Below are 27,669 nucleotides of genomic sequence, written 5' to 3' on the forward strand. Positions count from 1 at the left end.
TAAAGGAGCTGTTACAGTGGAGGATTACTGGACTGAATGTCAATATTATGACATAGTATGAGTGTGTTTCATGTTTGGTAATTGCAATCATTGTTGCTTTTGTTGTGGTCATCCATGTACAATGCTTGGTGTCAGTCTGTTTATCTCTTGTAAAAATAAAATACAGTGTATGTGTGTGAAAAAAAAAAAAGTTATATATGCAATTTCTGGCTTGAGCATCTAGAATAAAAAGAACTTCCTCCACTTCTCTACCCTTACATTCTTCTTGCTTTCACTCCTCCCTGAGGTTGGAGTGTGGATATGGTGGGGAGCCATCTTTGACAATAAATCCAAGGACAAAAAAAACAAGGATGCAAAATAAGAAGAAAAAAAAAAAATCCCTAACGCCCCTGAGTCATCCTACTAGCATTGGACTATCTTTGCTTATAGACATATCCATATATGAGAAAACATAATTTTTTATTTTGTTTAAGTCAACATAGTTTAAAAGACAATAAGATCACTATGTTAACATGAGGTCGGTTCACAAAAATTTGGAGGATTCACCTTAAAGAACAGATGAGATATACCAAAGTCTAACTTCACCTTTTTAATAACTTTTTCTGCAGAGAGTTACTGAGAATTAATTAAAAATTATATTACCTGGTAAATATTATTAAACTCTAATTTTGCATATTAGGAAATACGAAAATCATAATTCCATGTGTGAGTATAGAGACCCAAGAATCACAGGGTGTGGGAAAAGCAGAAAGGTACCTGTATTAGTTAAGGGAAATGCTAGATACTGCAGTAGATTCACCCTCAAAGCTCAGAAACTTAATAATTAATTCCTTGCTCATATCAAAATACAATGTATGCCAGTGGGCTAAGGACTCATGTCTTCTAAGTCCTGCCAGTCATTTCTATTCAGCAGAGGAAAGGAAAAAGGAGTGAGGATCACACATGAGAAGTTCTAGTGGAAACGTCACTCATCATTTCTGCTCATAGTACCTTGATCAGAACTCAGAAATGTGGTGTTAGCAGTCAGAGCCCCATCAGATAGAAAGAAACTACTTTAAGGATCTAAAATAAAGAATTTGTTACAAGAAATTTAATACAGAAAATTACACAGTTGATAACAGAGCTGAGTAGCCAAACAAGGGACACTAAACTAACGTCAGGGATTAGCAATACCAAGAAGCTGTTAGCCCCTCTCGTTGGAGGAGGCAGTGTTACCAGAATCTACATCATGTTGCTTTGGGGAAGCTGAAATCATGGTGGCACTGTCTTGTGGGACCTGGGGCCATGCAAGTCTTTCCCTTCCTCCTACGCCCTGATATTCCTCCAGTACCTCTCATTTGCCAAATCCAGCTTCAAGCTACTACTGCAAGCCTGGGAAAGACAGGCTGCAGGGTTCAGTGCCCTGAAATGCAGAGCTGATAAGGGAAAGGGCTGAAGGATCTGGGAGAAAATAGGTCACAGATGGACACGTTGACCCATCCTTACTACAGGGAGGCTAGAGAATGTAGTCCCTGTGCCCAGAGGAGAATACTGATGTTGATGAGCCAGGAAAACCCAAATTAAAGGGAGAGGTTGAGGACTTCTAAAGTCAGTTGATGAATCCTTAATAAAAGGTACCAAATCACTGTTCATAGTTTTTATAAATCAGCTTCTAAATATATGACTTAGTCTGCCAAAATTAGCAGTGTTTAAAGTCTCATACATTTTAAATAAATTTGATTTTTAGTGTATTTGTTATAAACTTAGCAATTTTGCAGAAAATGCTGGGCTATCAAAAATAAAAAAGGGGGCTTCCCTGGTGGCGCAGTGGTTGAGAATCTGCCTGCCAATGCAGGGGACACGGGTTCGAGCCCTGGTCTGGGAGGATCCCACATGCCGCGGAGCAACTAGGCCCGTGCGCCACAACTACTGAGCCTGCGCGTCTGGAGCCTGTGCTCCACAACAAGAGAGGCCACGATAGTGAGAGGCCCACGCACCGCGATGAAGAGTGGCCCCCGCTTGCCGCAACTAGAGAAAAGCCCTCGCACAGAAACGAAGACCCAACACAGCCAAAAATAAATAAATAAATAAAATTTAAAAAAATAAAAAAGGTATATTTGATTTGAATTAATTGTGTTAAGAATTCAGTTTGTAGTGAGTGCAGTAAGAGAAGTCTAGAAATATTCATTTCTCTAATCTTAGTATATTTCAGTGTCTTAAATTTTGGATTCTATAGCTAAAATCTTATTGGTTGTTTATTTTCAGCTAACAAAAACTTTTGTTAATATTTGTTAGAGAACCCAAGAAGAGAATGTCTTCAACCTCTTGCCTGCATGTTCAATGCAACAACTTTTTAAAGTATATAAATGGCAGATATATTCTACCCTTCTCTGACTATTGCTTTCTCTGACTTTATATCACTCTCATTTGACTTTTCCACCTTATCTACACAACTACTGCATTTTTATTTAACAATTATTGGTATCAATAGCTGATCTGCAACAAGGGATTGTTTCTAGTTTAGAAGACCAGAGGACTATTACAATCTAGTAAATTGGTCACCTTGGAGAAAAAAGAATTTGGGTTTCAAAATAACAAGGAATTAGATTAGAGATGATTAACCAGCTACACAAATAAGAATTTTTGTTCTAAAAGTTGAATTTCCTATATTAGCAATACACATTAACATGGTGAATTTGAGGTGGACATACTAGAAGGTCTACTCCAAGGAAGAAATAGTGCTTAAGAAGTAATTATTAAAATAACAGAACTCTTTGATGTCATAAACAAGGATATTTGTTTTGATTTGACTACAGCTGTTTGAAATCTCAGTTTTATGTATCATTTTAGAAAACTTGCATGTCTTTTTCCAGTTTGCTAGAGGTAGGCAAGTTAAAACACTTTTTGAAAATAATAATGTATCACTGTGCACTTTCAGCCTATTTCACCAAATGCACTCAAAAAGCATAGCAAATAGTAATTCATTTTAACTCACATGGTCTCTGTTTCATTTGAAGCTAGAAGATGCCATGATGGTTTTAGTACTGCACTCCTGACTCCTTGATTTAAATCATAAATATTACTCTCCTCATTTTATAGCTATAGAATCTGGATCAAGAAAGGTCATACTAATGGAAATTCAGAACAAGGATGGCAAATAGTTTCATCTCACTATAATGGTAGTGGCTGTCTCAGGTGCTGTGGTAAGAAAGATTCTGAGGCCATACCTGGCTCAGAAGGATAGAGCATGGTGATTGATACTGATGTCTTCTATAAGCATGGGAAGGGAAGAGATGTGCCGTTCCTGTTTCAATAGCTGAGATATCTGAATTTCTGTTCGAAGTGGAAAATAAGATTAAGTTGGAGCAGATTTCCAGTGGGTAGTACTATGTAGATAATTTTCAAATTAATCAAGAAGTTATTTATTGAATGTGAAGACAACAGAATTCTTTCCACTTGCCAGCTGGGCATAAAGGTTTTTCCTTCTTCCCTCACTGCTTCACATATGATTCTTCCAAAGATTAACCATAGGTGAGAAGAGATAATTTACCAGCCATGAGGGAGTGCTGTTCAGTCACAAGTGCATGAGTGTCTGTATGTCTGTTGACAGGGCCAGTAAAGAATGTATTGGATTGCTACTCTGTGTGTTTTCTCCTTTTGTTTTCTAAGAAATCAACAGAAATTGATACTCAAAGAAGAATTCTGTTTGCATGTTTTGCGGAGTCATTATATAAAATATATGATGAAAAAGGAAATGGGCATAATGGAAAAAGTGGAAGTTAAAAATTTGAATGCTGGCAAGTATGTTGTTTTAAAACTTTCAGAGAGCTGAAATTACCTTTTACCCCACTCTTTTACTGTGGGGCTGATACTGCCTAATTTTAGGATAAATGCCCTTTCTAAGTATTTATTGAATAAATAATGTGTTTCAGCCACTAGGAATGATAGAACATTCACTAATTCCATATGTTTGCTGAGCCTATTTTTTATTTTATTGTAGTACTGGAGATAAGAATGTGAAAACAGGTGGGGTGTAAGCAAACAGCAATCAAAGACAGTTTTAGGATATTCTAATTGAAAGCCTTTTATTCAATGGTCATTTTACTTTCTCTTTCTTCTACAAGAATTATAGTTACCCACTAATAATAGTAATCTTTCCAGAGAAACAATTTTTTATTTATTTATTTTTCTTTTTTCTATTGTTGTATAATTATTATACAATCAAATGCACATATCTTAATTGTTTGGCTCGACTATTTTGACAATTGGGTTCACCACTGTAACCACCACTCTAAGTACAGAACATTTTCATCACTTATAGAAAATTTCCAAATGCATTTTCCCAGTCAACTCTATTTCCGTCCTCCTTTTCCTGGTCAGTCATTTTCTGATGTCATTACCTATAGTTAGTTTTGCCTTCTGGCATTTCTTATAAATGCAGATATTCAATGTGTACTCTTTTGTGTCTGGCTTCTTTTGCCCAATATGATTTTAAGATTCATCCATGTTGTTATATGTATCAGTAGTATATTATTTTTTATTTCTGAGTAGTATTTCACTATGACTACACCAGTGTTTGTTTAATCATTCTCCTGTTGGTTTGTTTCCAGTTTTTGGCCATTTATGTGCAAGGTGGCTATCATAATTCTTACAGAAATATTTTGGTGGTCATATAATTTTATTTCTCTTAGCTAATAATTTAGGAGTGAAATTTCTGGATCATAGGGTATATATATATTATAAAAAGTGCAAAACAGTTCCCCAAAATGATGGTATCATTTTATGTACCCATTAACAAAGAATGAGAGTTCCAGTTTCTCCCCATATTTGACAACATTTAATGATGTTGTTTTTTTGTTTGTTTTGTTCTGTTTTTAATTTAGCCATTGTGAAATCTGTAAAATGGCATTCTGTTGTGGTTTGGAGTGCTTTTACATGTACTTATTGGCCATGTATTTAACTCATTTTTAAAATATCTGTTCAAGCCTTTTCTCTGTTTAAAAACACTGGGTTTCTCATCTTTTTATTGACTTTCCTTTTCTCATTGCATTGACCTGGCACCGTGATGGAACATCATTTTATTCTATATTTGTAGGTCTATGTCTCAACTCTCTATTCTGTTCCATTGATCTGTTTGTCTGTTCTTATGCTAATAAAACATCCACACTCTCTAGATTATTGCAGTTCATTAGTGAGTCTTGAAATCAGGTAGTGTAAGTTCTCCAAATTTGTGTCTTTTTCCCAAAATTGTTGTGACTATATTTAGAGTCATTGCATTTCCACATATATTTTTAGAATCAGCTTGTCAATTTTTAAACCAAATCCTGCTATAATCATGATATGAAATCTCGTTGAATTGATAGATCAATTTGGGGAGAATTGCTATCTTAAAAACATTGTCTTACAGTGCACAAACATGGCATATCTTTCCATTTATTTAGGTGTTCTTTACTTTCTTTTAGCAAAGCTTTGCAGTTTTATCCTAGATGTTTTACACATCTTTTATTAAATTGATTCCCAGATTATTTAATGTTTATTGATGCTATTAAAATTGAATTTTCTAAATTAAATTAAATCTATTTTCTTTGCTAGCATTAAAAAAATAGATCTTTGCATATTGACCTTGTAACCTGCAACTTTGCTGAATTCATTTCTTAGTTCTAGTAGATTTTATTTTTGTAGATTCCATATAGTTTTCTATGTACATAATCATATCATCTCCAAGTAATAAGTTTTCTAATCTTTGTGACTTTTATTTTTTTTCTTGCCTAATTATTGACTAGGTACTCCAGTCATTGTTTACTAGAAGTGATGAAAGTGGATATCCTTGCCTTATTCCCAAACTTAGGAGAAAAATATACAATATTTAATCATTAATTATGATGGTAACTGTAGATTTTTTAAAGAGATGCACTTTACTGACTTGAGAAAGTTTTCTTCCATTCTTAGTTCGTTGAAAGTTTTTTCATGAAGATGTGGAACATTTGGTCAAATACTTCTTATGTACCTACTGAAATGATCATTTTACCATTATGAAATTTATCTATTTTAGCCTTACTCTTTTTCTTGAAATCTATTTACATTAATATAGTCACTTCAACTTTCTCATGCTTAGTATTAGCATAGTATATTTTCCCACCCTTTCACTTTTAACCTACTTGTGTCTTTGTTTTCAAAGTGTATTTCTTTTAAACATCATATAGAGTTTGGTTTTGAATTTTTTATCTAGCCCGACACTCTGTTTATAGTTAGTTCACTACAATTAATGTAATTATTGGTGAGTTAAATATATCATCTTAATTTTGTTTTCTGTTTCCTGTTTCCTGCCTTATTTTGGGTACATTGTATATTTTTTAGTATTCCTTTTTATCTCATGCATTTATTTTTAGCTATATATAAGTCTTTGTATTATTTTACATGTTTTCTCTAGACATTACACTAGGTATCACTAAGTTGGCACACTTTGCTATAGCACACATTATAAGTGATATTGTATTGCTTCATTTACCTTACATTAATAAAATTTCCTTTACCCTCCTTCTACCCTTTGTACTCTTTTTGTTTTATATTGTTATTTATTCCACAGCCCCATGATACATTGTTTTAATTTGTGTTTTATGTAGCCCATATTCTTTTAAATAAATTCAGAAATAAATATAAAGATATACCATATGCATTTATATTTATATAAATTTTACATTTATATGTATATAAATTTAAAATGCTTTTTATTTTCACAAGCATACTTATTTTCTTTTATGCTCATTTTCCCCTGTGTTTCAGAATTCTATCTGGTATCACACTTATACTAGAAAGGGACTGCTGCACTACTGTCAGCTTTTGTCTGGCTGAGAATATGTTTATTTTGCCTTCGATTTTGATGGCTATTTTAGCTGTATATCTAATTCTGAGTTCACAGTACTGCCCCCCTCCCCCAGCACCTTATAGATGTTATTTCCTCTTCTTCTAGCTGCCATTGTTTGTGCTGAGAAGTCAACTATTATTCATATTATTATTATACTCTGCATAATGTGTCTGTGATACCGCGATTTGTAATAAGAAATACGTATTTGGTCTTCATCGTCATTCCTGGCACAGAGCTCCTAAAACTAAAACCCTTGGAATTTCCTAAGTGATAAGAACAAGAGTGATTAAGGTATCTTTTGTTATTCCTAACAAACCTCTTTCAACCACTCCTGAGTTTATGCTAATGAGGTGACCTTTGGAAAGCCCCTAAGGATGGGGAGATGTTTCCAGGAGGAACCAACCATGTGATTAGAGGGTTGGAACTTTCAGCTCCACTCCTGACCTCCAGGGAGAGGAGAGAGGTTTGAGAGTGACTTAATCACCAGCAGCCAATGATTTGATCAATTATGCTTGTGTGATGAAGCTTCCATAAAAACCCAAAGGAAAGGGTTTGAAGAATTTCCAGGTTGGTGAACACATGGCAGTGTTGGGAGGGTGATGGGCCCAGAGATTTGGAAGCCCCATACCCTTTCCCCCATACCTTGCCCTATGCATCTCTTCCATCTGGCTGTTCCTGAGTTATATCCTTTTATAATAAACTGACAATCTAGTAAGTTTTGAGAATGTGAAATTTATGACCAGTTGGTCAAAAGCAGAGGTCATTACCTGGATTTGAGATTGATGTCTGAAGTGGAGGTGAGGGTGCAGTATTGCAGGACTGAGGCCTTAACCTGTGGGATCTGATGATAACCCCAGGTGGACAGTGTCAGAACTGAAGGAAATTGTAGGACATCCAGCTCATGTCACAGAATTGCTTGGTGTGGGAAACCCCTCCCCCATTTGGTCCCCAGAAGTGTTCTGGAAGTACAGTATGAGATGGGAGGAGAAACGCAGGGGCATTTTTTGTCTTTATGGTGTCCTTGTTCTCTAGATGCTTTAAGACATGTCCTTTGTCTATGGTTTTCAAAGACAAATTTGATTATGATGTGCCTCGAGTTTTATTTTGGTTTTTGGTATGTATCTTGCTTATAATTCACCGAGTCCCTTGAATGCATAGTTTGATTTTTTTCATCAGTTTTGAAAAATTAACAGCCATTATCTCTTCGAGTAGTTTGCCCCATTCTTTGTTTCATCGTTTCTGGGCAGCCTAATTACATACGTATTACACTATTTGATACTATCTGTCATATTTTAGATATTCTGTTCTTTTTATTTCCTATTTTAATTCCTATTTTTACTTTGTTTTTTTCTCTTTGTTTCTGTTAGGAAGCTTTTTATTGATCTGCTTTCAATACTGATACTGCCCTCTGCTGTGTCCAGTCTATTAAGTCCATTTTTTACCATAATTTTGACATATAACGTTTCTAATTAGATCTCTTATGTCTTTGCTGAAACTTACCATTTCTTCATGCTTATTTATCCACCATTTTAACTATATTTTTCAACTTTTTAAAAAATCATGGTCATTTTAAATTCCTGGTTTGATAACTTTTAACATTTGAGCTCTCTCTGGATCTACTTCTATTCACTATTTCCTCTCTTGTCCATTGGTCTTGTATTTTGCTTTTTTTGTTGTCTTATAACCTTTCATTGTTTGCCACATATTTTGTATAAAAGAAAGAAGGAACTGAAGTAAATAATATTTGCTTTTAGATAGGGGCACCTTTTAATTAGGCCACTAGAGCAGGGACTGAGTCTATATGATCTAGTTAAGCTGGGTTTGACTTATTTCAACATTAGCTTATTTTTGTTTCCCACTGTCTTCAAACGTTTTAAGGATGGAATCAGGACTTTTCCTTCTGCTGGGCTTGAGATCAGAGCACTGCCAAGACTCCAGAGATCTGCCTATGCTTCAAAGCTGAGCTGTAAGCTTTTGGAACTGTGGAATATCTCCCCCTCATAGGGAGATTTGTACTCAGTTGAGCCCTTGTACATCTCAGTGGGGCTGTTTCTTAGCTCTCATTTTTTGACACCACTCCCCACTGCTTTTAGTGTATTACTCCTTACACTTGAGCAAGAACTGGCGGGTAGGTGCAGATTTGGTCTGTGGGTGGAGTTCTAATTCCAATCTGCAGTGCCAGCTCACAAGTGACTGTTAATACTTCTTTAAATCTGTATCTAATGTCTACTTATGCCTCTCCCACACTCCACCCCATGTCATTCTTCCTCAGCACCTTTGTTCTTTTCTCTTCTATGAAGAACTTGGCACTTTCTGGACATTAGTTCATTGAAGTTTCATTGTGTCCTCAACTCTTCAATGAGTTTTAAAAACTATGATTTTTGTAGCTTATCTGGCTTTTTGTTGTTATTGTTAGAGTGGGAGTAATAGTCTCTTTTAACTTTCTTATCTGTTTAGAAAAGAAACTTCATTTATATTGAATTATTATTATTATCATCATTATCATTATTATTATTAATTTGAAATGCCCTCATTATGCATGGAATCTCTGGTATAGTTGCAAGTGACACATATAACAGAGGAATCAAACAATTACAACCCCCCCTATTCTCACTAGAAAATGCTTGTAAAAAATTAGATGTTTTTGTTCTCTTCTGAGTTTAGCAAACTGAATTTTGTAGTACTTAAAACATGAGGGAATTCTGGAGCAGGGCATCTCAATGACTCATGCTCTCCTTCTGGTTTCTTGAAATTCAAATTTGGAAACATTTAGCAGAAATATTTTGGTGCTCTGAACTGGTGATGGTGTATATAGGACCCTAATTGTCACTGACTCATTTCACAAAAGATCTTTTTCCCTGCATTCTATTTCCTAATTCTCTAACTTCCAAGAAATATTTTTGATAATTAAGGAAGACCTGTACTTTCATGTGTTGCTCTTCTTTTACTTTATAAATTAAGACATCCTCCATATTCATGGCTACAGTTTTTTCAGATGTTGCGTGATGTGATTATGCTATTAAACTTTTTATTTTCAAACTTCATATATTTACTTATTTTAGTCTGTCCTTATACATCAGTGCCTTTATCTATTTAATTACTTTCATTTTTTAAAAAATTTATTTATTTATTTATTTATTTTCGGCTGTGTTGGGTCTTCGTTTCTGTGTGAGGGCTTTCTCTAGTTGTGGCAAGCGGTGGCCACTCTTCATCGCGGTGCGTGGGCCTCCCACTGTCGCGGCCTCTCTTGTTGCGGAGCACAAGCTCCAGGCGCAGGCTCAGTAGTTGTGGCTCACGGGCCTAGTTGCTCCGCGGCATGTGGGATCTTTCCAGACCAGGGCTCGAACCCATGTCCCCTGCATTGGCAGGCAGATTCTCAACCACTGCGCCACCAGGGAAGCCCTTCATTCTTACTTGAATACAATCCAGGGTGTTTATATAAAATTTCTGGTACACTTATCCAAACATAGTCATGCACACGTGTATGTGTGTGTGTGTATATATATATTACATGTATGTGTATATATTACATGTATGTGTATTCATATATAACAAATATTAATAAACATGCACACATTTTAACAGAATTTCTGTATCAGCATAAAGCTTTTCATATTACACTAGTACCATCTAGACTCTGAAATAGAATAGACAGTTTTGTAACTTGTTTCTCCCAATCACTATCCATATATTCTTAAATATATGGATATTGATAGCCCATTTTTCCTTCTGTTGTGAGAATTGTCATATTTAAAACTTCAGTAGCTCATCCTGGCAATTTGATCATGCACCTTGCCCTGATTGATTTCTGCCTGGACAAGGATTAAGTAGCAATTTGACACACATTTGTTTTCCTTTGGTGAATATAAATCTCCCATTCTTGGAATGGAGAATGGGTACCTTTTTAAATTTATTTTTTAAACATTGGTTTGCAAAATCTTCAGAGTAATTCCCATTCCTAAAATCTCTTTTATTGGTTTTGTATTGATGAGTTTTCTTGGTTTAGTGGAAAGTAAAATTGCTTAGAAGCAGTGATGAACAGCTTTCCTTCCTTTTTTTATATTATAAGTTAATTTTAGTCTGGTTGTCCAGAGTTGGATGGGACCCAGTGGACACTCTACTCCACAGATGATTTATTTTCCGGGCTAGGGAAGTACAGATGGGGTTTGAAATATTGCATACCATTGTCAAACAAATTGGACAAAAGTAAATCATATATAGAGTTCCTGATTAGGTTAACTTGAAACAACATTGAGGGACCTTTCCAAGTTTTTAGAATCGCTGGCTTCTTCAACAAATGCTCCTCTAACGTTGAAAATAACCTATGACCCCTAAACTTGACCTGGACAAAAAGGTCTCCTTCCTTGGGTCAGCAAGTTAGATATTCCTTTATAGCACAAACATACACAAAAATATAAAATACAGACAAAAAACAACCTTTGAAAAAAGGATACCTCTGTCACTTGAGATCTGGCACTCAGCACTGGTATAACATGGCCTATAGTCCTAAGCATCTATTCTTGTGGCCAACTCCATTCAGGCATGAGGGAAAAGCCTCTGCATGTCTTTAGTCTTTTTTCCTAGAAATCACAGGAGATAGCCTACAAATATGGTGAAGGTTTGAGGATTATGCCTTCATGAACATTGAAAATTGACACTGTTTTATAGTACAGGAAGGATTTGAGAGGCAGAAGTGCTTCATTGGCAGAAAAGACATGTTAATTAACTTGTCAAATGCTTCCTTCCAGATAGCATGACTGCAATAGATTTTGCAGTATAATGAAGTATTGTTTCTCAGTAGTGATGGGAGTCCTTTATTTTGCTTATTTTCCTGTTCTAATTCATGGTTCAGGATGTACTAATGAAATAGCATGAAATTTACAACAGTTGCATATGATGACTGAGAAATTTTTACAAAAAAAATCATTGGTATTTACTCACCTTGTGTGTATGTAGATCTAGAGATAATTTAGGTGAAGTGTGACACTAGTTTCTAACATTAACAACAAGATGGACATTTATTGCAAGAATTGAGAATAGTGGTCTTATCAAAAAGTAATGGCTTAATTAAATATTTCAAAAATTAAACACAAATATCAGATTTTAAGTAATGGATTTAAATTTTAATGTTATTAATTTTATGGTTTTAATAGTTGACAGAATATTTTATAAGAAAATAAGACAAAATAATTTTAATTTAAAAATTTGATAGCATTTAATGAAGTATATTCAAATTTAATAAACTTTTGAAAATAATGACATTACTTTTATTTATTTAAACCATTTCTATCAATACAGCACAAGTTATACTAAATCATGATCAGAATGATAAAAATCAGTGTTTCTGTTGAAATCAAGAAAAATAAAATTTATATAATAAGTTATGAATTACATATATCTGTATTTTATTACACGTCCAAATATTACCAGCTGACCAAGGAACACCCAGACATTTGCAGTAATAATAATCTTTTGATATTTTTTAAACTTTCAGTTATGTAAGAACCATAGCTGTATGCATATTTTTCAAGTTTTTTATTATGTAAAGGTATATTTGTCAAGGTAGAAGAATAAAAATAATATATCTAGTAATTTATTTGCTTGACATATAGTTTTAAATTTATTATTTAGTGGTTAAATAGTATGAAATTTTAAATATTTAATTATGGTATATGGATCTCATTTGGCCTTTGATTCTGCATTTGTTAAGAGTAGAACTGCACTTAATTAAAAAAATATATAAACCAGTTATTATATATTAAAAGTTATCATTGATTTCCTTAGGTATGATAATAGCATTATACAATTAAATGTCTATGTTTTGTAGATACTCTTACGGAATTATTTAAAAGTTGAAGTGATAAAACGTCAGAAATTTGCTTTTAAGTATGGCCCCAAAAATCATTGTAAGTTTCCTTGGTTTTTATTATCTTAATGGAACTCTATTTGAAAAGAAAACGAGTAGGCAGATGTTCCATTTGTAAGTTAGAGTTTAGTGAAAAAATGTCTATTATTCCATTTGATCAAGAACTTTATTTTCATTTACCTCAAAGTATATTTTGAAAGTCTTAAAAAAGTCCTGGTGGCATTAGAGTTCAGGGGTTAAAACTATGTGTTTTAAAATGAGTCCGACCTGGGTTTCAAGTCTACATTTTTAGTAGCTTTTTGACTTGTGGGTATGTTGTTTATCTATCCTAAATCTCCATTTTCTCATTTGAGAAATGACAGTAATACTATTTATACTATTGTCATAGCATCATAGTGAGAATTAAAATAATATATTTTGCTTAACACAGTTCTTGATACAGAACAAGCACTCAAGATGATAGGTACTTAGTCGCATTAGTCATCATGAGTTTGGGGTTATAAAAAGACTAGATATGAAAGTGGTTGTTCTCCTTTGTTTATGGAAGTAGATTATTGGCAATGTTTATAGAGCATTTATGTTTTTCTGGGCATTCAGTTAATTGGACCTTTAGCTAAAAGTGTATCTTTTCTTTCCATCTAGCATAAGTTTCTGAAAGGGAAGTGAGCATTTCTGGTTTGGACATGGTGAAGCTCAGAAATTCTGAGGTTGTCAAATTGGATGTTTGTACTTGAGCAGACATCATTGCCTGGTTGAAGTGGGATGGTTGGTAGTGGGAGAAGAGGGCTGAGGATGGATGGGAAGAGAAAGAAAAGAGGAAGAGAGAAGAACAAGAGAAGGATTTAAAGAACTAAAGAAAGAAATATTGGTGCCGGTTACTTAAAAATGGCAGACAATAGGAGAAAATGTTCTAATTTTCAGAGTAATAGAAGTCTTCAAACTACATAATGTGAGTCATTTTTAGTATTAGAGATGGGTATATATACAATAGAAATATATATATAGTACATATTTTGTGTATATTCACACGTGTATATATGAAAGATGAAAGAGAGAATTAGAAAACAGGTATAAAAATTAACAGCCATGCCTTTGCTGCCTATCATCTGAAATCAAAGAGGCTGGGAGTTTCCCTTAGGGTACCACTTAGAGCCAGATATTGTAGATTTTATATATATATATATATATATATATATATATATATATAATATATTAATATATATGTAATATACACATATATATTCATATTTAAGGAGCCAATTAATTGACATGCTAATTGATAAGTCAGTAGCTCATATGATTTTTCTATGGTATGACATAATATTAATGAACAAAAAAGTGCTCCAAATACTCTTAGAAAAATTACACTGTGTTAAGCTGCTCATTTTGGACATCTCCTGGGTGAGAGTCATAGACTTCCTGCATATATACTCCTCAGCTAATGTTAGGGGCTCCAGAGCTCTGGGATGACTAGAATAAAATTCAAATAGCTTCAGGATAGTTTAAAATTTTAGTATTATGTGAGCTGTATCCTCTTGACCTTTCTGACCTAAAATCTTAGAGTTATTTTTCAGCACCGTTCTCTCAACCTCATGTTCCAATACGTATAAAACCCTTGTATTACACCCATTTCTCCTCTGCAGTTACTCAAGAAAACAGTAACTTATTTATTCTCATGCTGACAGTCTTTTCCAGTTCCAGATTCCATATAACATAGGAGAAGCAGGAAATGCTACCAAGGCATAAATGCCCATGAGAAAGAGTGAATTCTGTTGCAAGGTTCTGTTGTATATTCTTTGAGGATGAGGGTTCCAGAGACAGTGTTGAAATCTTGTTTAAAGCTAACCTTCTACAGCAGGTTTACAAATTAACAAATAGAAGAGTATGAGTCTTAAGTATATCATCAGTAGCTCTTCCCTAGGGAAACAGGAGCTGCAAAGAGGCAATTCCCATACTATGTATAGGGAGAAATATATCAGGGGAGCTAAAGAATTACTCCTGAGACCCATTACATTGGAGCATGGTGGCATCTGTCCTAGTGATCTATAGCTTATGTGCTATGCATGTATTTTTGCTTTGGATGATCATTAGCTATGTGTACTGCAAGTGCAAGTGTATCTCCATGCTAGAGGAAAAGGGGAAAGGAAACCTTTGGTGAATGCTCTTTTATTGAAAGGGTGAATTGTTCTTAGGCAGGTTGGAAGAAGTAAGCCAGGTAGGCATGGGAACAGAGGAAATCAATGATAGGACGTTTGTGATTAGAAGTTTGTGACTCAAAGTAAACAGTGGAAAAGAAAACCGTAGCAACAATAAAATGCACAAACAGAAAACCTATCCACCATGGAAATTTTAGCCCAGTTAAGAGGATTTCCTTGTTGGAGTGTGTGGAGACTGTTTGAAGAAACACAGGATATCAAACAGTGGGGACTGTTTGATAAACAGGAGAATCACGGGCTCCACCAAATGGGAAGAATCTTGCTAATAAGCCAGGAGGAAAAGACTGAGCATGACAAACCTCCTGTGAGGGGTTAAGAGGCAGCTGCAGGTGGGCTTGCCATGGCTGTGAAGAAAGCTTTTCATTCAGTGCCCAGCACGGGGAAAACCAGAATAAATGGGACGCTGTTGCTCCTTTCATTGCATCAGTTCTCATAAATGCCCCCGCTCCAAGCAGGCACATAAATACTCGAATCAGATACCACCTGAATTCTAGCTCAGAGAATTTCTCCAGTTTCACCTTTCCTTCGTACACTTTAAATTTTTTCATTCATCAGATCATGCTTCATCAATTCTTGATTCATCAATTCCTGACCTACTTAGATTAAGATATTGGTCTCCACCATTTAACTTTATCATGTTTGGATTAGGTCACCCTGCTTCAGACAGTAGACTGTGTACCCATGTAAGGAGTTACTTCTGGTAATTGCTCCTTGGTTCTCTAGCTGCCAGCATGGGCACAAGGTCCTGAAATTCTGGGCAGAGCCCTGTTCCCTGGGACACTGCAGTCTTGATCCATGGTTCCATTCAGCTTGCTGACATCTGACTTCAAGGTGATAGAAGTAAAAACAAAAACCATAAGGAAGTGCTATTACAGAGGTACAAACTAAGTGCTGTGGGAGCTAGTGGGTGGAGCAGACAACTAGGTTTATTTTTATTAAGGCCTCTGAAAAATATCTCACTATATCCAGTGGGAAAGATGGGGAAAAAGTAGGTGAGTAGTTAAGTACTTTTTCATCTAGTTGGACAGCTATCCCCAAAGTAACTAATAATGTTGATCAACTAAGTAAATGTTGGAATGAAATCCTGAAGCACAGCACTTAATACCAAGCAGAGGAAAACAAAAACAAGTGGTGACAAGGACTAATACCTAGGAAGACAACAGCAGTGGCAGCTACCACTTATCTGATAGTTGAACTGTACTGGAGCTTTGCAAGTATCACAGTTAATCCTCTCAAGACTCTTATGAGCTGAGCTCGGTCCTTATTTTATAGAGTGGGGAAGGGGAGGTAACTTGCCCAGGTTTGCACAGCTAGTACAAAAGAGCCAAGATTTTATCCCAGGTTGGTTCACATAGAAGGCCCCTTTATTTCTGTTAACTCATTTCATTCTCACAGCACAGTGAGCTAGATTTTGTCAGCATCTCCCTTTAACAAACAAGGGAATAGAGGTAACTCTAGCTCCAAACTTTGGCTCACCACTAGAATATAATGTTAGTTGTAATAATAACATAAACACTTGGTCTAATCTAATAGTAAAAGCTTGGTTAGAGTAGAAATTAAGGCTTGAAAAAACACATATGATTTATTATTTTGTGGATCAGAAAAGAGAAGACCTGGGTTATAGTTCTATTTTATCATTTATTAGCTATGTGCCCTTGGGCCAGTGTGTTAAACTCTGTACCTCAGTTTCATTATCTATAAAGTGTGGAAAATAATACCAGCCTCCATACCCCATAAAGCTTTAGAAAGGAGAAAATGTGACAACGTATATGAAACTGATTTGAAAGTATGAGTGTTATGCAAATCTATGCTTTTGCTGTTTTTTGAAAAGGCAACTGGTAAAAAAAAAATAATCATCTGAAAATGGTGCAATAAAAAGTGTTATTTTATGCTTACATGAATTAAAATAATTCAGACACATGATTTTAAAGATCAGGGAGCTAGAAGTTTGCCTTTGCAATGAAAATGAAAATTAAACACACTTAAAAGCCAAGCCTAATAAGGTAACGTATGGGTCTGAAGTACAGCTGTCCCCTTAATATTCTTAGGACTTTTTACTCCTTCAATTAAAGACAAGAAAAAATGAGTCTTATAGACAAGACAACCTGTGGGTAGTAGAAGCACAAAAGAACCCCTCACTAGACACTAGTATATGTTTTAGGATATATTCTTTTGACTCTTTGATGTGAGTGTAAATCTATTTATTTACAGAATTGCAAACCCACTTACCAACATTATTATCCAGGCATAGTATTTCTAAAAGAAAAATAATTATAATCAATAAAGTTTCCGTCTTCCACAGGATCAAAGAAAATACAATAAAAGAGAAGTTAATTGAAAACTAATTTAGTTCCAGTAGCAGATTAAAAAAATTATAATTTGAAATAAAATTTGAATTCCAATTGTATGGTTTCTTTTCCTTTTAAAATATGGGGTCTTTCTCCCAGGTTTAAATAATTATATTCCAAAGTTGTTGGGGAAAAAAACCATCAACTATTCTTTTCTCATTTGCTTTCATCTTGGTCCCCACCACAGAGAATGACCATGGCTTTATTTACTTGAGATCATCTTTTGAATGTTTTTGTCTTTAGAGTTTTTAAAATTTATGTCCTTCACTCCTATAACATAAAGGAATTTCCAGCATTGGATAGCAGAGAGAAGGTCTGTTGTATTCATAGCTAATACTAAGGGATGAGAAATATATGTAAAATGGATTACGTGTCATCTTTTGAAGCTGTGACCCCTATGGGTCAATCTCAGAGTAATCTCTCTTGCAGAAATGTATAGTCTAAATAAGAATTTTATTGTTTCTTCATTTCTCTAGAAGAATATAAGGAGCCATGTTTCACAGAAAAGCTTATAAAAATTCTAGGTTGTCTCCTATTCTCTAAAACCCCATATCTCTTAGGTATTTACCTCATAGGACTATTACAAGGAATAAGTAAGATTTATTGAACTGACTGATTGTAAGCACCTAATAAACATTAGCTATTTTCAGTAGCATCTGAGAGGACCCTTCTCCTCATTCATGACTTTCTGTCCCTTCCATTTCTCTCCATCTCCCAACCCCAAACACAGACTCCTCTCTGAACTCCTCTGGAACCCGTTTGTCCTCATCTTCCACCTTCACTATCACAGCCCACGGTTCCTCTTTTACTACCGCTGTATTTCTCTCCACAGCCTACCAGCAAAGTTATAACCTTCTATGTTTTGACCTTTTTTTCCAATTCTGCAATGCTGAAATAAAAAAAAACCAAAAAAACAACAAACTAATGTGGCAACAGCAGAAACTTCCTTAGAGGGATGAAGAGGACCAAGAACTGAGCAGGCAAAGCCAGGACCCTCTGGCAGACCAAGGGAGAGAAAAGACTGAGAACACTCACACTTCACAGATACACAGGATCAGGAAGTTGAAGCTATTTTTTCCTGGTCTCAGGGATAGGACTGGACACTGACATTTGTGGAATGTGTTCTCAATGGCAGCCACTTAATCCTCCCACAACTCGGTGATGCTGGTATTATTGCCATCATCCTTACAGATAAGGGATTTGTATGACATTAAGTCATGAATCTGGGTTGCAGCTCAAAACCTTGTTTCTAAAGACCCGACTATCATGAATAAAAGGTGCTCATTCCCCCAGCTGAGGATGAAGCAAAGCATTGGTAAAGGAAGTTTGAGTTTGATATGTGAGCTTTCTACCAACAAGCATTCAAAATGTTTTTATTGAGTGGCAATTAGGCGCCAAATACTGTTTTAGGTACTGGAGTGGTTTATAAGACCACAGCAAGTTTACATCCTAATAGTGACGGCAATGAAGAAGGGAAGAAAGCAAGGAAGGGAAGGTGGAAGGGAGGGAGGAGGGAAGGGTAAGAGTTACGGTAGATTCAGATCTACTATAGATTGGGTGGTTAGAAAACCAACTTGATAAGGAGAAATTTGGATTTTATCCCAAATGTGATGGGACTTTCTTTCTTTTTCAAAGACACTTAGATTCTCAAAGTAACTTGGTGACCATACTTCCTTCATCATTGGCAATGGACTGGAGATTTATTTTCTGGATGGGTTGGAAAAGAGGGAGTCTGGGTTTATTGACGTTAAGCCAGATGAGGATTTTGGTACTTTACTGAAAATAAAAGAATTCAATAAAAATCTACTCAGTAAAAAATGAAACTGTCCAACTGTCATTCCCTCGGTGGCCATCCATGCTTATATTCTCATTCCACACCGTACTTTGCCCACTCCCAGAGAGATTAGGAGATTTTCCTTGGATAAACAAAATAGGAAAGTGATAATACTATAGATGCTAATTATAGTGATCCCCCAATGAAATGTCTGAGTTCACACTGTTACCTCAGAGTAAAGCCTGCCACTCCCCAGGCCAACCCACCACTATAGAGACCTCTCACCTATCACGACAATCAATAGATGCTACCTAAAGCAAACAAGCAGATAGAAATAAGAGTTTAATCAGATTCTTTAAAATGATATAAACACCAGAGGAAACAGTTAAAATGACTTGAAAAATGGTTGCTTCTGGAAGATGGAAATCATGGGTAAAAAGGGTTGGGGATGTCATTTATTTAAAATGTTTATAGAAATATTTAACTTTTAAATTATATATATGCCTCACTTTAATACAGGTAAAAATTAAATTTAAAGGGTGAAAAATTATTAAAATGTGCCCAAATTCCTACAGAAGAGACTGTTGGTCAAACAACATTTAAAATCTAAATAAAAATTCACAGAAAGGATTGATGAGAAGTATAATAGAAAAAACATGATTCACTAGGTTAGATGAAGGTGATTTTATGTGGCTCTACTGAGTGTTAAGTTTACATATTCTGATATATGATCTCTATATACAGAAAAATGTCTTTGGATATAGACAGAGGAATACTTTAAACTTATAATCGTACATAAAATATCCCATGACATTATTTTTTGTTCTTTCACAAGAGAAGCATCAGTATGTAATGGTTAGGAGCCCAGAAGAGCCAAACAGCCTGGGTATGAATCCTATCTTTGCCATGAACTAGCTGTACCTAATTTCCCAGCTGTAAAATGGGTGTGATAATAATACCTAGCTCATGGCATTGTTATGAAGAGTAAATGACAATATTTGTAAAGTTAAAAGAGTATCTGACCCATAGTAAGCACTATATAAGATTTTCTTAAATAAAAATCACAAACATATTTTTTTGTTACAAACTTTATTAATGCTATAGGCCTATTCCAAATTTATTAAGTTTTAAAACTAATATCCCAAATATTGAAAACTCTTTTAAGACATTTCTTATATTAAAACTTACTACAATTTATTAAAAGAAACTAGTTCTCTATTTTATCCATGCATATAAAATTAAATATTCATGTATATAAAGTACACATATCTCTGCATGTACCTTTAAATGATAGTTCTAGTGGACTAAAGTTATGAGCAATTAGCCAAAGTAGACAAGAGACGGACACATTTAAGATAGAAAGCTTTGCACTGAAAGGCATCATTTATCACTTTTCAGTGTGAATTTGATTATGGGTTTGTTTTAACCTGTTCTCTAATGATTAAAGTTAAATAGCATTATGAAGACATTGTAACTAAGAAAGGACTCTGGGAAAGGAAGTTGCTTATGGGATTGAAACTTAATGAAAAGTAGACTTGAACTGGATCCTTAATGGTAACTTTTAAAAGCATTGTTAATCTGTCAGCATGTGGGTAGTATTTGTAGTATTTGTGTGCACCTTTACAGGGTCCAGGCTTTATAGTTTCCATCAAGGAAAAAAAAACCAAAACTCTTCTTCCGTTAAACAAATGAGGGAAATTGCTATGGCTTCAATCAACAAATATTACTGAGCACATACAAAATTTCTAAGGCATACAAGAAAAATTACACTTTGTTCCTGGCCTTATTAGGGAGGTAAGACATAAACCTGAGTTAAACAATTCGGGAAAATTTCACCTGATGTCATAAAACCATAGGAGTTGTAACTGAAAAATAAAGACTGATATAAAAAATAAAAAGTACCTGAAGGTGAAGAAAGGAGGGATAACTGGTGTGGCTGAAGTGGTGTGGAATTCAATCCTTTATGGAGAAAGTGGAAGTCAGCAGGTTCTTGGAAGATGGATACAATTTGAGTATTCAGAGAAGAAAGGAAATGATACTTCCATTCATGGAAGATAAAATGGGGCAAGGTCTGCCAAGTAACTAGTTCCGTTAAGGAAGTGGAAAGGACTAGAAATAAGGCTTCTAGATCTCTTTTTCACCCAAATAAATGGTCCAGGTGCACTAACTTGAGCTGAGCTTTCTCAGGGTTGAACCCTGAAGGAAGTACAGGTATGATCTGTGACTTTGAAGCATGGAATAAAGGGGCATCTGAAAAAATAACACCAAGGACAAAAATAAATGAAAAATCAAAGTGGACAGCCCAGAAAACCATGTGTGAATTAAAGGGACTGCCTTTAATGAGAGCAGGATGAGAGGAACAAATTTAGGTGGGCACACAATAGACAGATGTTGAGGAATTCTCCAAAAGTTCTCTAGAGAGTCAGGGATGCACAGACATATGGCCTCATCTATGGCTGGTGATGGAGCCGTGAAGGACACTGTGCAGGTTCCAATGTAAGTTGGAATGCTAGTTTGGGACCAAGTTATCAGAAATCATGAATTTTACTCTGGAGGCAATAATGATCTCCTGGATCATTAACTAACTGAGATAAGGAAATAATAAATTTAGGAAGACCACGTAGGAGGTTATTCGTGTATCCCAAGTGATAAGTGGTGATAAGATATGAACCAGAAAATTAGAAATGGGAATGGAAAGAATGAAAACAATATAAGAGACATTGAGGAAGAAGGACTGTTAAGATTCAATGATTATTTGGCTCCCAAGGATGAGGTCAAAAAAAAGAAATGAGTCAAACATAATTCTCGGGACTTGAGAATAGGTGACCGGGAGAATCTTCTGGGGGAGCTGCTGAAGGAAAGGGAAGGTGAAGATTACATTGCTTTCAGTTGGCCGGCATTGAAAATAAACTGTAAAAGTAAAATCATTTACTGAATTTAATTAATGAGGAATTCATAGCCAACTATTAGGCTATGCCATTTTAAAAAGGTAAAAATTCTTAGGCTTTGCTATTTTAAAAAGGTAAAAATTCTATATCTATTAATACTGGTTGATTCATAATTAATCTTGATTAGCCTATGGGTCTCATGCTATTTTTCTTGCAAGCTGATAGACAATATTTGGTATTTGACTCAGCATTAATTAGTTAAATTTAACTCTAATGTTCTTGATTTGGTTTCTTGGGGATAGATGTTATTTCATCTTTTGCCATATTCTTAGAACTAGCTACTAGGATGAAAATTATATCATTGAGGCCAGAGTTCACTCCACCATTGAAATTTCTTCAAGTTACAGGCCAGTCATGGTCCAACACAGCTTTGAAAATTTTATAGAGTTGGAAAAAGAGACACTAGGAAAGGATACATCAAGGCAGTGGCCAATGAGGTAAGAGATAGGGGAAGAACAAAGATTGTAAGATTTGAGAACGATGTTTCTGAAACTTTAATGTGCGTATAAGTTACCTGAGGAGGGATTTTGTTAAAATGCAGACTTCGATTCAGTAATTCTTTGGAGAGGCCCAATACTCTGCATTTCTAACATGCTCCTAAAAGATGCTGAAACTGCTGACCCCTGGACCACATTTTGAGTAGCAGGGCACTAGAAATCAAAAGAGAGGATCTTTAAATGAAAGAAGGTTTCCGTGCTCCTCACTTTCAGTTTGTTTTCAGATGCACTCTCCACCCTTCTCCACCTGGCACTGTGCCCCAGGAGGCTGACGTTTATAGATTATAACAGTGGGCTTCTTTGTTTTGGTTTTCTGTTGGTTTGGGTTAGTAAGAAGAATTGGCTGAAAATAGAAGGAGGCATGTGAGTGAGATCTGGGTATGTAAAATTAGTTTCGCTATAACGGGACATTTGTTGTCCTAAAAATCACCACGCAGTGCAAAGTCATACAATTAAAACCACAGGGTTATGGGAAAATGGGATTAGGGGCAGAGCACACAAAATCTTTATTAGTGATGCACACACACACACAGACACACACACACACTCAAAGATGGAAACCCAATAAAAAATGTAGCACAGTTTTACACATGTTAAATTGTTAAAAATACACAGATATATTACAATAAATATGGCACTTTACCTCAAAAAGGACCTGCATGCAGTTTGATTGCAGAAGTGGGCATTGGAAAAGTTGTAGAATATGAGTTATCATAAAGTGGTGGAAGGTGGATTATCTGAAATTGGAAGGAAAGTTGTAACACCAGATGTGGGTGTTCGTGGCTCATGACACATATGGTGAACTGAGGTAGCAGGTAGATATTTGAGGTGTGTGCATGTGTGCCTTTTGTGTATCCCTGCTCAGCACAGTTTCGCTATGCACTTTTCTCTGTTTGCTCAGTATTTCTCATGGATGAAATTTTGCATAAGCAAACATCAAATTTAGTTATGCTTAAATTGTTCCTTAATATATCAGTCACATTGGAACAAATTTGCATTTTCAAAATAAGAGTTTTGTTGCAGGTTGCTGCCGATCGTCTGCATTTCTCTGTTTAGGTACATGGCTTTGTAGATATCCCCTCCTACAGCTACAGAACTTACTTCTGGCTTCCGGTAACCACTGGTCTCCTTTCCACTTCAGAGAAGGTATGGTAACAACTCCAACAATTCTAATCCTGGGTGATTTCACCACTGACTGTTAGTTTTACTTAACCTTGCCTACACCTTTGTAAATAGTCCTTTTAATGTCGTATTACCTACATTGGGGTCCACTAACAGATATTTTAATGAACTGGTTCTGCACACAACAGCCTTTAAAAAGTAAAAGTAAATCAGATCAAGTCGTTCCCCTTCTCAAGAACTTACAATGGCTTTCCTTTGATCTTAGAGTAAAGGCAATGGTCCTTTCAATGGCTCACAAGACCCCGCATGGCCTGGTTTTCTGCTGCATCTCTGAATTCTTTACTCTCTAGTACCAAGTCTCCATTTTGCTCCCTTTGCTCCAGAGACCCTGGCCTCCTTGTGGTTCTGGGACACAACAGGTGGTCTTTTCAATGATGTAGGCAGGAGTTCGTGGAGGCATCTTAACTGAAGAGATTGGAAGGCTGTTTTCTGGATTAGGCGTATAATTTGTAACAAGGAACAAATTTCCTAAGTATGAAGGCCCTTGACTTTTCTGGCTGGGTCAGACAATTCATTCATCCACTGAAAAGCTAAGCAATGTTGTTGAGATTAAAATGTTTTCAAATTGTGCAAATATGACTCTAATGATAAGGGAGGGCTACAGAACTACCACAGGCTGTTGGAACTCATTCAAGAAGCCCACTGCCTGACCCATGCAAGAATCTTACCATCTGTGAAGCTGCTCATCCAGTCATGGCCTGAAAATATTTCAGGTTCTGTCTTACATTTTATTAGGATTCAATTATAAGTCATTTTTGAGTAAAAAAAAAAAAAGTGTGTCTTCCTGCCCAATAGCTCCAGCCAGGCACTATGGCAGTGATATACCACTTGGTTTCATTAAAATTAAAATTTCCTTTTGTATTTAAGGTTAATCCCTAAAAAGTTCTGAAACCCAGCAATTCTCCCTCAGATTCTAACAGCTCCATCCAGCTTTGCTCCAGAACACAACGAGAATTTTGCCCACTCTTCAACGCTCATTTATATTTTGCTGGAAAATGTTCTGTTTTACACTCTTATAACCATCACCAGCATCATAAGCTCTTAAGTGATTTAAGGCAGACAAATGAGGGAAGCTCTTCTAATGATGCAAATAAATTACATTTCATAGTTTGAAAGGTTAAAGAATGTGCCTGATTTTTCTCCCAACATTCTTAGGATTAGTTAGAATAGATGAATTCCCCAGGTTTGGAGTTTCCATATGTTTACACATCAGAAAACCAGGGGATCTATTTTCTTACATTTCTATCTGAGAATAATTTTTCTTGAACTTTCAAGACTAGTGTGAGTGTTATTAAATTGAAGTCACTGAGTTGGCTATAAGACAAAGCTGTCACTTGACTATGATGCCTCTATTATATGAAATATTTAAATTAGGGATCTATTTCACTGTTCTTAATTGAATGGTTCAAAACAAAGAGGAGGTAAAACTTTAATTCATGTACCTAAAACAGTTTCTGTGAACGGCAGTTATATAAATTCTTATAGGGCATGAGTAGAATAATGACATCTAAATAATCACAATATTCATTCAATTTCATTTATTTGATGTTTATAGAACATTGACTATGTGGAAATATTACACTAAAATAGCAAAGAAGAGTGGTTTAATACTGTTTCATGTTTTTGTATTGAAGGACACATTAGTCTTAAAACTGATAAATGATAGACTCTTTGGGCAACTAAATTACAGTTTTTGCCTCCCTATGATGAAAATCTTCCTGACATAGATGTTCGAAGATAAATGCTATTCTCCAGCTGTTTATGGTAAATTCATTTATGTCTCATGGATTAGAAGCCAGACACAAAGAGCAGGAAACTCACAGTTCTTCTGTGTTCCTCAAATGCCTAACTGAAGTGTAAGGCAAGGAGTGGAAACTGAATGTGTTGAGTGATGTAAAATAATTCACGTAATCATGTGGATGCTTAGTGACTCAAAGTGATGAAACATCTGCAAAATTGAATTTATGTTTATGTAGATGTTTTGTTACTCTTTATACATACTCTCAAATTGAAAGCCTTTATTATAATCATATAAATACTAAGTAAGGAATGAATTGTAAACACTATTATCAAGTTTTTGCAAAAGTTTTATGTGGGGAAATCTTAATCAGGAATTATTTCTCTTCAGATACTGTGTTTTCACTTTCAGAAAAGTCAGATGCCCAGGAAAGACACTAGGGGAAAATACTACAAAATATAGAAGACAAACAAAAAGCGATGTTAAAAAAATCCCATGGCAATATTTTTAGACAGTTACACTGTAAAATAACAGAACAGCCATTGTACAGTTTGACCAGATAGGAGATGTGTATAAAAGTGGCATGAAAAGAAATAATTTAGTATGTTCATGACAACTGGCTTGCAGTGAGACTGACGGGCAGGAAGGTGAGTTCTGAGGAAGGCATTGATGGTACCAGCATTAAGTGAAGATCAACAGAGACTTACTTTCCCAGCCGATTTTCTGTTCTTGTGTAGAAACAGAAAATGTACAGTGATGAGTGCAACATCTGTTGAATTGTTTTCAGTGTGCCAAGCTAGAATGGGGTTTTTAGTTTGAGAAACAGGTTTTAAAAAAAGAAATAAGGAGAAAAATGTGGCACAAAGTTAGGAAAGAAAATATTTGTGTAAAGAAAGCTTTACAAGAAATACTGTAAATTTCTGACTGAAAATAGGTTGACAGGCAGCTTGACAGCATGGCTGAGGGAGACAGGCAAGAAATTCTGGGTTCTATTTTTTCATACAATGACAGTTAAATGCAACAGCAATTTGGTACAGTTGGGCTTTAGGGAAGACATTTTTGTCATGCATGTTCCTTCTGCTTGCTGATTTATGGGGAGACAGTGGCATTGAAGGAAAGGAGGGGAACAGCTATCTGTCTAAGATGAGGAAGAGTCCATGCAAGGTGGCAATTATAGGGAGGTGGCAGGAAGCTGGCAGAGGGTGGTGACTCCTCATTGTCAAAAGTCAAGGAGGATTTAACATCAAACAGGAAGCCTCACCATAGAGAAATAGGAGCACAGAACATGGATGATGTGATTATAGGAAGCTTAGTGAGGATGCCAACTGACATCTGGGCCAAGCTGAGTATAAATATATATATCGGTCTAGAAATTAATTAAATCTACTTATGTTCAACACTGAATATGGATTATTACCAACAAATAACTCCTTGCCTACCTGTCTAATTCTACTGGTTAAGATTGACATGTAATTAGGTGGGTATATATTCTATTTAACTACTAATTGACTAAGGTCCTTTTACCCAGTTGAATGCTATTGCTGACTGAATCTGATCCTGTTTCAGGGATGGGTCAGTGAAGAGAACTAGGGTGAGTGTGAAGAATGAGCTGCTTGTCAAAGCAGTTACCTATATTCATAGAAAGTGGGGCTAGAAAAATAATGACTTCTTTATTTCTTGGCTAGGTCCCTCTTTCTCTTTGGAATAATTCACTACATTCATGACGGGCCCTTAAAAATATCAGTTATTAAACAATTATAAAACACTGACTTCTCTACAGTCTGCATCTTGATGTAGCATTTGTCAGGAATTCCAGAGTTTTTGAAAGGAAATTTGTCTTATTTCTATGAATACTACAGTTGCTATAGTCCCAATAATTCCACATTGCAAGTGAAATAGCCTCTGTAAAAAAAAAATTAAAAACATTTTATGGAGAAAAGAATAAGAGTTAAAAAAAAACTTGCTAGAAATACAAAGAGAAATAGAAATACATTGGTAATGAAAGGCTTTATTTCACATGTTACTTTCCATGCATAAGCTAAGTAACATAATAAGGCACATGTAAAAATCTGTTCCCTGAAAACACTACCTTTTCACATGAATGTGGATTATTTATAAAAATTACAAAACTAACCCAAGTAAAGTTCTTTAACTCACATAGACTAGTTGCCATGGTAAAAACAAAGGAAGTTTCAATGAGCAAATAATACACATCCACCCACTTTCCATAGCCCCCAGTTCTTTTTTTTTTTTTTT

The sequence above is a fragment of the Balaenoptera acutorostrata genome, chromosome 4, assembly GCF_949987535.1.
Source record: "Balaenoptera acutorostrata chromosome 4, mBalAcu1.1, whole genome shotgun sequence".
Lineage (NCBI taxonomy): Eukaryota > Metazoa > Chordata > Mammalia > Artiodactyla > Balaenopteridae > Balaenoptera > Balaenoptera acutorostrata.